The 10,303-nt window shown below is 38.7% G+C and overlaps 1 protein-coding gene across 2 annotated transcripts in view; it reads left to right on the top strand.

Moving 5' to 3' along the window:
• Positions 1-10,303, top strand: part of RANBP3L (RAN binding protein 3 like) — a 68,842-nt gene that overhangs the window by 41,840 nt on the left and 16,699 nt on the right. The gene's annotated exons all lie outside the window — the stretch shown is intronic.

Here is a 10,303-nt window from a genome sequence, read left to right as displayed (position 1 = left end):
TTCTCTCTCTCTCTCTCTCTCTCTCTCTCTCTCTCTCTCTCTCTCCCTCTCCCTCTCTTTTTCTCTCTCTCAGTAAACTCCAGTGGCTCCCCATGGCCTACAGGAACAAATACAAAATGCTGTTTGACAATTCAAAGCCCTTTATAGCCTAGCTCCTGCCTCCTCCCACCAGTGCTACTGCCTTTCCAGGCTCCTTACACCTTATTCTTGGTCAAATACTCTTCTATCCAGTAACTCTGGCCTCCTGGTTGTTCCACAGACAAGGTGTTCAATCTCTCAGCTCTGGACATGCTCTCTGGCTGTCTCCCATGCCTAGAATGCAAGCCTTCGTTCACTACACCTAGTAAACTGACCTTCCTAGCTTCCAATTAAGATCATTTGTTTTACTGGAAGTTTTCCCTAACCCTTCTTAATTCTAGTGCCTTCCCTCTATTAATTAGTTCCTATCTTGGGTATAGCTTACTCTTTATATTTTTGTTAACTGACCTCTTTAACCCCCCACCTCCACCCCATTAGAATGTATGCTTCTTGAGAACAGGAATTGCCTTTACCTCTTTTTTATCCCTAACACTTGGCACAGTGCCTAACACATAATAGTTTGCTTAATAAATGTTCATTGATTGATGTAGGACAGTTAGTGTAAAGACACAGAAATTTCTTGTATTAGGAACAACAAAAAGGCCTACTTAGCTGAACTGTAGAGTATGCAAAGGAACATTACATATGACAAGCCTAGAAAGGTACCTCAGGGTCAGATTGTATTCAACAAATGTTTGAAATGTAGATTTGTATATTTGCTTAAGGTGAGCTATGCCTGTGGCTCTCTACTGGGACTGGGTTCACACACACACACACACACACACACACACCCTTCAAGAGAGAGGAAACTACAATATTCTGCCTTCACTCTCACTTTTGTAATGTACCATGCTCTGCATTTTAGGTACAAATCTGTTTGTTATTAATATTATTATTAACTATCATAATATTACTATTTTAACAATATGATTATAGTTTTTATAATTTGATCATTTTTATTCATTTAAATTCAAGCATTATCCTGCTTAAGAGAGAAATGTCACTAAACTGACAGAATCCCTTCATACCCTCTGACATGTCTCTGATACAAGGCATTTTGAAATAACATATGTAGGAATCTTGAACAAAGCACATTTCACAACATGACAAAGCACGTTATGCAGTTTAGGGTTAACATTCAATAGAACAACATTTATTCATTTTTTTCAGAAGTTGCAGGAGAATCTTTCCCATAAAACCACTAAATTCTTCTTTGACCTTTCACCTCAAGGACTCATACCTCACCCCCACAACCCCATCCAGCTAGTTATAGGTTACCTATAATAATTAAAAGGTCCTTTTCCTTCTGATCAGAACCCTGATTCCTTCATGAAATGAGGAAAGAAGATACTGCCCTTCAGTTCAGTTTCTGTCACTTTTTCAGTCCTTTCTGATTCCCTGTGATCCCTTTTGGGTTTTTCTTGGCAGAGATACTGGAGTGGTTTACCATTTTCTTCTCTGGTTCTGAGAACTAGGCAAACAGGGTGAAGTGACTTGCCCAGAGTCACACAGCTAGTAAGTGTTTGAAGCAAGATTTGAACTCAGGAAAATTAATTTTCCTCACTCCAGGCCTGTCACTCTGTGCACTATGAGGATACCTACTTACCCTGATACTACCTTTAGGTGGGTCATTATTTTAATTCCTTTTGATGAACTATTCAAGTTCATATTCCCTTATTCAAGGACCCCTAGGCCTTGTCTCCATCTGATCACTGTCCTAATGATTTCAAGAAAGGGGTCCTTCTTGTGGCTGTTTTGGAAAGGAGGAAATAGAACATTGTTTTAGAACTGATGGTTAAAGAAAGATTGTTAAAGGTTTCTCTTTCAGATTAGTCCAAATGCTTCTAACTTGGATAATTTAAAAATGTTCCCTTAATATTTCTACAAAGTTTTGGCTGTGCTCCCTCACTTCTGGGTTTCTTTGCAGAGGGAGCATTGAGAAGCTGCTGCCTAAAGCTGTGTTTTTCCTCCAGGTGGCCTCCAACTAAATACTGTTTGGGGCTTTCTTTTCAGCTTGTACCTTATTATTCCACCTTTCTTATAAACTGCCACAGGGGCCACAGCATTGTTTTCAGAAGTTTTCATTACTGTATCAACTTATCCCCAATGAGAAATAAACTAAGTTCGTTGCCTTAAGGAATAAGTAGCACAGTCACGTTAGAACTAATTAGGAGTAATCATATACTGGCACAAACTGCAAATTTGTTTAGCGTTTGTCTCAGTTACTTCTATAAAGTGGAAATGATGATGAATGATAGGGCATTTTTATTTCTTCAAAAAATAGTAGGAGAATTAGTGAGTGCATGTGTAGCTGTGGAATATTTAAAGGCATGCCTGCCGCTTGGTAGAGGCAGCTAGATAGTTTAGTGGAGAGAGCACCAGGCCTGGAGTCAGGAAGACTCATCTTCCTTAGTTTAAATCTGGCCTCAGACACTTACTAGCTGTGTGACCCTGGGCAAGTCACTTAACCCTGATTGCCTCCGTTTCTTCACCTGTAAAACAAGCTGGAGAAGGAAATGGCAAACCACTCCAGTATCTCTGACAAGAAAACACCAAAAGGGGTCACAAAGAGTTGTACATAACTGAACAATAACAACTTCTATTTGATACTTAATTATTCCTTACTTGACTAACTTGATAAACCTGTGATTTCTCCCTCTAGACCACAGCCCTTTCACATCTTTCCGTCCTGTCTGATCTTGCCCTTTCTATCCTCTGACAGGCATTCACCCAGTGTTCTATAAGTTTTCCTCTAATTGCTTCAGTGTTTCTTTAAGGTCAGTTTGGCATTCATCCTGGGATTATTAAGTTATCTACACTGCCAGCCTCCCTCCCTCTCTAGGTATTCATGTCCTTTCTAATACCGATTCAAGTCATTAAAGGTACTACATGTTAGCCCCTTACACAGCTTTCATTTGCTCTTTGGGATACTTTATGGTTCTTTCTGATGTCATGGCGATTCTTAATTAGGAACAATGGATCATCTCCAGGAAAATATTGGTGTTAAAAAGAGATGAACTCCTACAGCAATGGGCAGCTGAGTGTCATTGAAAAGATGGTACAATTTCCCAAATACCTTTCAGCTTCTGGCCCAGAATATTATCTACCTATAGCTCTTGTCCACTACATATGGACCACTGGACTAGTTCAGTGGGCTGCCCATCCAGTCAGTCAGGCAGTCAGTATGCATGTATTACTATGTGCCAGGCATTGGAGATACAGCAAAAGACAAAAACATGGTGCTTGCTGTCAGGGAGCTTGCATTCTAATGAAGAAGACCACATCCAACTACATTTCATAATCTTGACATGATGCATTTTTCATCTGCTCTGATTTTTCTAGTGTTGTTAGTTAATTATTTAGAACAATGTCTTGAATAATTATAGATTTTTATCAAGGAGGCTTTGTAAGTGTACCCAGGGCTTGATTCAAATTCATACAATGTCATCAGTAAAGGGGAACATTTGGAGAATTTTGCCGTCATATAGACGCCCTTTTCTATTTTGGAAATGGCTTAGGATATGCTTTTTCACTCCCATAAAAAGTTTAGATGAGCACTTATATCTTCCTTATTTATGGCTCATTTGATATTGATACAAAATAATTAGATGCCTAAAGTCATCTCTGAGGTTGAATCTTTGGTAGACTCTTGTTTAATTTTAACATATGAATATGAGACATTGTGTGATATGTACTACATTAAGACTGACTACCATTTTCTTCTGAGTCACACTTTCTTGAAATTAACAAAGAATAGAACAGTGGAATCTTCTATTTTCTATAGCTCTCAATCAGTTGTGACTATGCAAATATGATCTGCTGTAAAAAATTGGTTAAAGCCTTCTTGTTCCTTTTTCATATTTCTCAAGTATACTCTGTGTTTGCACAGATCATTCTAATAAAGATTCTTATAAATATAAGAAAATTTTGCCAATAATTCTACTATCTTCTTAGTCACCTTTTAGGGGAGGGGGGGGGATAAATTCTGTTTCCAATTTTTTTTTCCTTTTCTTTTAGAATCATCCCATCTTTAAGATATCTTGAAAATTTGTCATGTTTTAAATAACGTCTCCAGCATGGACTCCTTCAGCATATATTTTGTAAAGTTTAGTTCCTCATGCCCATCTTTCTATACTTAAATGCCACTGACACTTCCTAACAGTGCAGAAAAGATACTGTGTTGGTAGTGGCCAAACATGGTGGTTTCACTGTTGTCATAATTATTTATGATAAGAATAATTTTCAAACTGTCAACTTACCTGTTATATCTAGAATATAACATATAGGTTATATGTGTTATTTATGTTACATGTATGTTATGTATGTTATTTTATATATAGAATAATGCATATGTATCTAGATATGTAGAATATATCATTCTATTTGTTGTCTATTAGTTGTCTACTTGTAGTTTCAGCCTCAAATGCCTTTCAGACAATCTGGTTTAACTGTATCTTACTTCAAACTTTCTGGTTGGCTAATTTTTTCCCTCAATTGCTTTTCACTATCCTATAAGGGTATAATGCTTATAATCATGTTTCAGCTTCCTCTATAGTGTTTTATAAATTAACTTCTAATGTCTCTCTGCTTGCCAAGGAGATTAAATGTTTGCTGTCTGAATTGGTTTCTGGGTTTTTTTTTTGTCTCTTCTTTAGCGGTAACTGTTTTGCTTCAGTTAAACATCTCTATGAAATGGTGATAGTCAGATTCTCTTGTTCATCTCCCATATTTTGGAGTTGACAGCTTATTTGAACAGGTTAGGTTAGAACTGTAATTGCATACAACATTAGCTTCACATCTCATTTCATAATAATTTTGACCATTTCTCTATATAGTTGGTTATCTTACTATATGTAGATTACTGATTCTGAAATGACTTCTATAGTGGTAGGAAATAATTTCCTGCCATTAGTCATTTTCATTTTTGTGCTTTGTTTGGCATTGATGTTGGCATTTAAGCTGAAATTACTTTTGTTACAGTCTTTTTGCTTATACCCAAGGTAAGCATTACAAAATGAGATGGTCAAATGGCCTCTGAAAGAATAGTTCTTTACCTTTTGACCCAGAAATACTAGGTCTATATCCCAAAGAGATCATAAAAATTGGAAAAGGATCCACATGTACAAAAATATTTATAGCAGCTTTTTTTGTGGTGGCCAAGAACTGAAAATTGAGGGGATGCCCATCAATTGGGGAATGGCTGAACAAGTTGTGGTATATGAATGTAATGGAATACTATTGTGCTATAAGAAATGATGGACAGGTGGACTTCAGAAAAACCTGGAAAGACTTATATGAACTGATGTTGAGTGAAGTGAGCAGAACCAGAACATTGTACACAGTAACAGCCACAGTGTACAATGACTGATTTTGATAGCAATGCAAGTACCTAAAACAATTCTAAAGGACTCATGATGGAAAATGCCATCCACATCCAGAGAAAGAACTATGGAGTTGGAATGCAGAGTGAAGCAGACTACTTTCTTCTTTGTTTTGTTTTGTTTTTCTTTCTCATGGTTTCTCCCATTCATTATAATTCTTCTATGCAGCATGACTAATGTGAAAATGTGTTTAATAGGAATGTATGTGTAGAGCCCATATCAGATTACATGCTGTGTTTGGGGAGGAAGGGAGTAAGGAGGGGGAGAAAATTTAAAACTTATGGAAGTGAATGTTGAAAACTAGAAATAAAATAACTAAGAAGAGAGAAAAAAAGGAAAAATATGCAAATAGATCTAGTATTTGAACTGGAATATAAGACTGTTCAAATAAACCACAGAGAAAAGATGAAAAAAAATAGTTGTTGTTGCATCTGGGTACATGATAGGCACAACAGCTTTCCCAAGTCTCTTATTTTCCTCTTTGAAAAGAAACTAGAAAATGTTTTATTTTACTGCACAATTTTCATTATTAGACTCTAGGGCTATCCAAATTATAATGCAAACAGAGCTAGGCCTAAATTGTTAGATGTCACTGTGAATTTCACCTGCTACTTAAAGAACATCGATTCATTGATGTCAATTAGGTGTGTTTATCATGGCAGTACAAAATCTGACCCTTAGGGGCTTGTGACCCAGCAGAGTGCGGGTGTGCGGTATGGGACAAAGACAAAATTAGCAGTTTGTTTAAATGACTGATTTGGTGCTAAGATTTATTGCATTAGAGGGTGAGCGTATATAGCATGACTGTGAATCCATGCATGGAAGGTACCTTCTAGCTTTGAATCTATGATCCTATAAAGTTGTAAATAAAATTGAGAATGAGCGTATGGCTGCTATGAAACTCTATTGCACCTGGATTTGTGGGAGTATTGAAGGAGTGATATTGAGATTGGCAGAAGCAAGCACAGACGGTTCAATCCTTTAAACCAGGGTTGGGGAGTCCAAGGCCTTCTAGGTCCTTGGGTACGTCCTTTTAACTGAGTCCAAGTCTTACAGAAGAAATCCTTTTATTAAGTGGATTTTAGATTCAGTCAAAGGGCTGCACTTGAGGACCAGTCAAAGGGCTGTACTTGAGGACTTGTGGCCTCCAGGCCACAGGCTCCACACCCCTGCTTTTAATTACAAATGGTAATAGATAGTGAGAGAGAGAGACAAAGATATAGAAACACAGAAGAGAGAAAGAGAGAGAGAGAGAGAATACACTTAAGTGCTTTCTTTGTGCCAGGCACTGTTCTAAATCCTGGTGATAAAAAAATAAAAGAAAACAAATTAATCCCTACTCTCAGGGAACTTACATTCTAACAGAGGAAGATGAAACACAAAGGAGAGATCGGGGTACCTGAGCTTTCTCTTGATACCAAGTTTCCAAGGATGGTCCCCAAGCTTCCTGGCGGCCAGGCAGCCATTGTGGAGTTGGAGCACCCGGGAGGGGCAGCTGAAAGTGGGGAGTGAAGGCTGTAGGTTCTGGTGCCCTCCTTCCACACAGTCATAGCAGCATTTGTGGGGCAAAGGAGAGAGAGCCTTAACCAGGTGATGTTTGACCAATGTTTTGAGCCCAAAGCAGTCTCCATAAGAGGGAAGAAAACAACCGTTTAGTAGAGTGAGATGGGCCTTCAGATGCTCTGGTATTTGGAGAGGGTAAGAGTTGCGTGAATGTGAGTCCCTGAGTCTTATTCATTGCTTCTGCTTTCATTTATATTGAAAATATCGATATGAATGTGATTCAGTTCCTTCAATAAGATATCAGCTGGTTGGTCATTGAATGCAGATCAATATAAAGAGTACCAAGAATTAAATTACTATTTGTAGATAGTCTAAGAGCTAGCACCCTCTGTTCTCCATTCCCTACCCACTCCCTCCATTTTCCTTGACGCTACTGTTGTCAGAACAAAAAGAGAAAGAGACTTCATTGTACTGAATCCTGTTCTGTATCTGCTTCATGGGTTACCAGAGCCAAAATATTAGACATCTAGTGGATAGCTTTCTGGTGACAAGCTTCTCCATAAATAATCTAGGTAAAGTCTTTGATGACAAAGACATACTGTTGCTGAGCCATTGCCCAGAGCGTCTGGATAGCTTCCTTAGGAGAAATAGAGCTTCTGTCTCTATGGCTTAGGTTTATAGAACCCATGATCATATCTGTGCCATGAGGCAGAAGCATAGGACTTTTGTGGAAAAGTTCATATTCTATCACGAAAATATTTGTGAAAGAAGATATAATTGTGTACAATTTTATCGCATTTGGGATTTACCATAAGGCAAAGATAAAGTTGTTGTTTTTTTTAATGGGGGTGGGGGGGCGCTCCTGCCAGCGATTAAGTACTTTTTCCTAGTGTGTGCTCAGCATTCAGTTCAGCTGTGCTGAAGAATAAATGACCTCTTAGGGGAAATTTGACCCTTACTATGACCTCCTCAGGCTTTCCCTGAAACAACATATCCAAAGACTATAATTTTGGTCACAGGCACAAGTCTTCAGAGAAATTACAGCTACATTGAGCCCCTTTGTTTATATTGCCCGGGCATGTTTTGTTGACTCAGTTTTTCCAGAGCAAGGATCCTTCAAGGCGCTGTTAGAATTCTTTTGCTTCCTGGAATTCCAGAGCAGTACAACAGGGGACAGAGAAAAGAGAAGCAAAATTCCATAGTGGTTAACATAGCTGCAAATTAAGCAGAACCAGAAATAAGATTTCACAATACTGACTCTGAATTCAAAAAGTCACTATGTTTGTTTGTGATAGAAAGCCACACATTCGAAAATATTTACTGAGTGGCCTTCAGTACTTTATACATACGTAGCACCTTGTGGTGTAAAAGCAAAGAAAGAGAAGTCACAGTGCCTACTGTCAGGGACATTTATAAAAAGATACAGGACCTACACAGGCATGGTTAAATAACTTTGTTTTTAAATTAAATTTTATTTTCTGATCCAAATTCTTTCCCTCCCATCTCTTCCCTCAACTGAGGATGCAAGATAAAACCCCTATTACAAACAGGTATAGAGAAAAAAATAAATACCCATATTTCCTATGTCCAAATATTTGTGTGTATACATATTTACATATATGCATACATACATACACACATATGTACCCATTCGTGGAGAGACACTCAGTACTCTGAATTAATCAACTCTCTATCAAGAGGCAAGTGTTTAGTCCTAAGTATTCTGAAATTACCATTAGTCATTGTGCTAATCAGAGTTCCTTAAGCTTTCAGAGTTGTCTTACATTATTGCTGTTGTATAAATTGTTCTAGTTTTTGTTTACCTCACTCTGCAGCAGTTTATACAAGTCTTCTAAGGTTTCTCTGAAACCATTGCCTTTCGTCATTCATTACAACACAATTATATTCTATCATTTATATACCATAAATCAGTATCTGAGAGAAATGCCACAAGCTATTCAGAGGGAATGTGATCCTGCTACAGGTAAAGGTTTACTTTTGGGAAAAGCTGAGAGGACAATTTTAGCCTCAATCTAAAATGAGACCCTCCTGACTCAGTTTTCCCATTGTCTTCCTTTGAAAAGGAAGACAATGTTTGCCACCTGGCTATTCCTGAATCTGGCTATGAGATGGATTTAAAGTGAATCTTATCTGAATTCAATTAGAGCTAAGGATGTTTTATCCTGTCATATCTGGCATGTCCCTGCTTTTTCCTTTTATGACAAATTTCTCTGATTAGAGCAAGTGGTCAGTAAAAGATAACCCTACTCCCCTTTTCAGCCTGAAGAAGCTACAGAAGCTGAGACCTTTGTCCCTTTTCCCAAATGAATTTGGGTCCCAACTCTTTGAGGGGGGAATAATGGAACCCTAATAAAGCTGCCCCCAGCCCCAATATACTAACTTCATTATAGTCCTGGCCCTACTGAATAGCAGGCCCACTGCACCTACCCAGCTCCCCACCACCACCACCACCTCTGTCCTAACTTCTTTGATTATGCCTCACTGCTCACTGGAACAACAGGTATGTCCCTGAACTCTTAGTTCCCATAGAAACAGCAGGTGTGTCCACATGATGGGAACCTAGCTACTGCCTCTACCTGGTCACTGCCCCCAGACCCATTCCCACAGAAACAGGTGTGTTATTGTATTCAGTCACAATCACATCATCCATCTAGCCCAAGCAGGACCACAGTGGTTAACCAATTGGAGGCAGAATGACCAGAATGTTTAACCACTGAATCAATAGGACCCCTCCTCCATTATCTAATCCCTTAACAAACTCCTCCTGACTTTTTAATAGTAATGATATTCCTCTATTCTATGTAAATTTCTGTCATGTAATCGAATCTTTACCCTATAAAATCCATCTCACTTTCTCTAAAGTTGCTGGTTCCTCTTGGAACTTAGTCCACTTCATGAGAGGCGTCAATCTTAATAAATGGGTATACTTGGATCAGAGGTGGGCTGACTCTGAATTCTTTGAGATGGTTCCACCACAACACATCATGAAACCCCAACAGTTTTTAGGCGGGCAGAGCCCCCACCTCAACAACATTTTGGTGTCCCTGGGTTTAAACCACAACACTGGTACTCAGTGACAGCTTTTTTCCGAAGACATCCCATCTATTGGCACCATCTCAAAGCTTCCTGCTTGTCTTTCCGTGTCTCTCTGTCTTTCTCTGTCTCTCCCTGTCTCTCTCTGTCTCTTTGTCTCTCTCTGTCTCTGTCTCTCTGTCTCTCTCTCTGTCTCTCTCTGTCTCTCCCTGTCTCTCCCTGTCTCTCTCTCTGTCTCTATCTCTATCTCTGTCTCTCTCTCTGTCTCTCTCTGTCTCTGTGTCTCT

The sequence above is a fragment of the Petaurus breviceps genome, unplaced genomic scaffold (genome assembly GCF_028583685.1).
Source record: "Petaurus breviceps papuanus isolate PSGF00001 unplaced genomic scaffold, PetGlider_PUasm1.0 229, whole genome shotgun sequence".
Lineage (NCBI taxonomy): Eukaryota > Metazoa > Chordata > Mammalia > Diprotodontia > Petauridae > Petaurus > Petaurus breviceps.
Note: the sequence above shows the minus strand (reverse complement) of the source record. Positions and strands in the feature narration are given on the sequence as shown.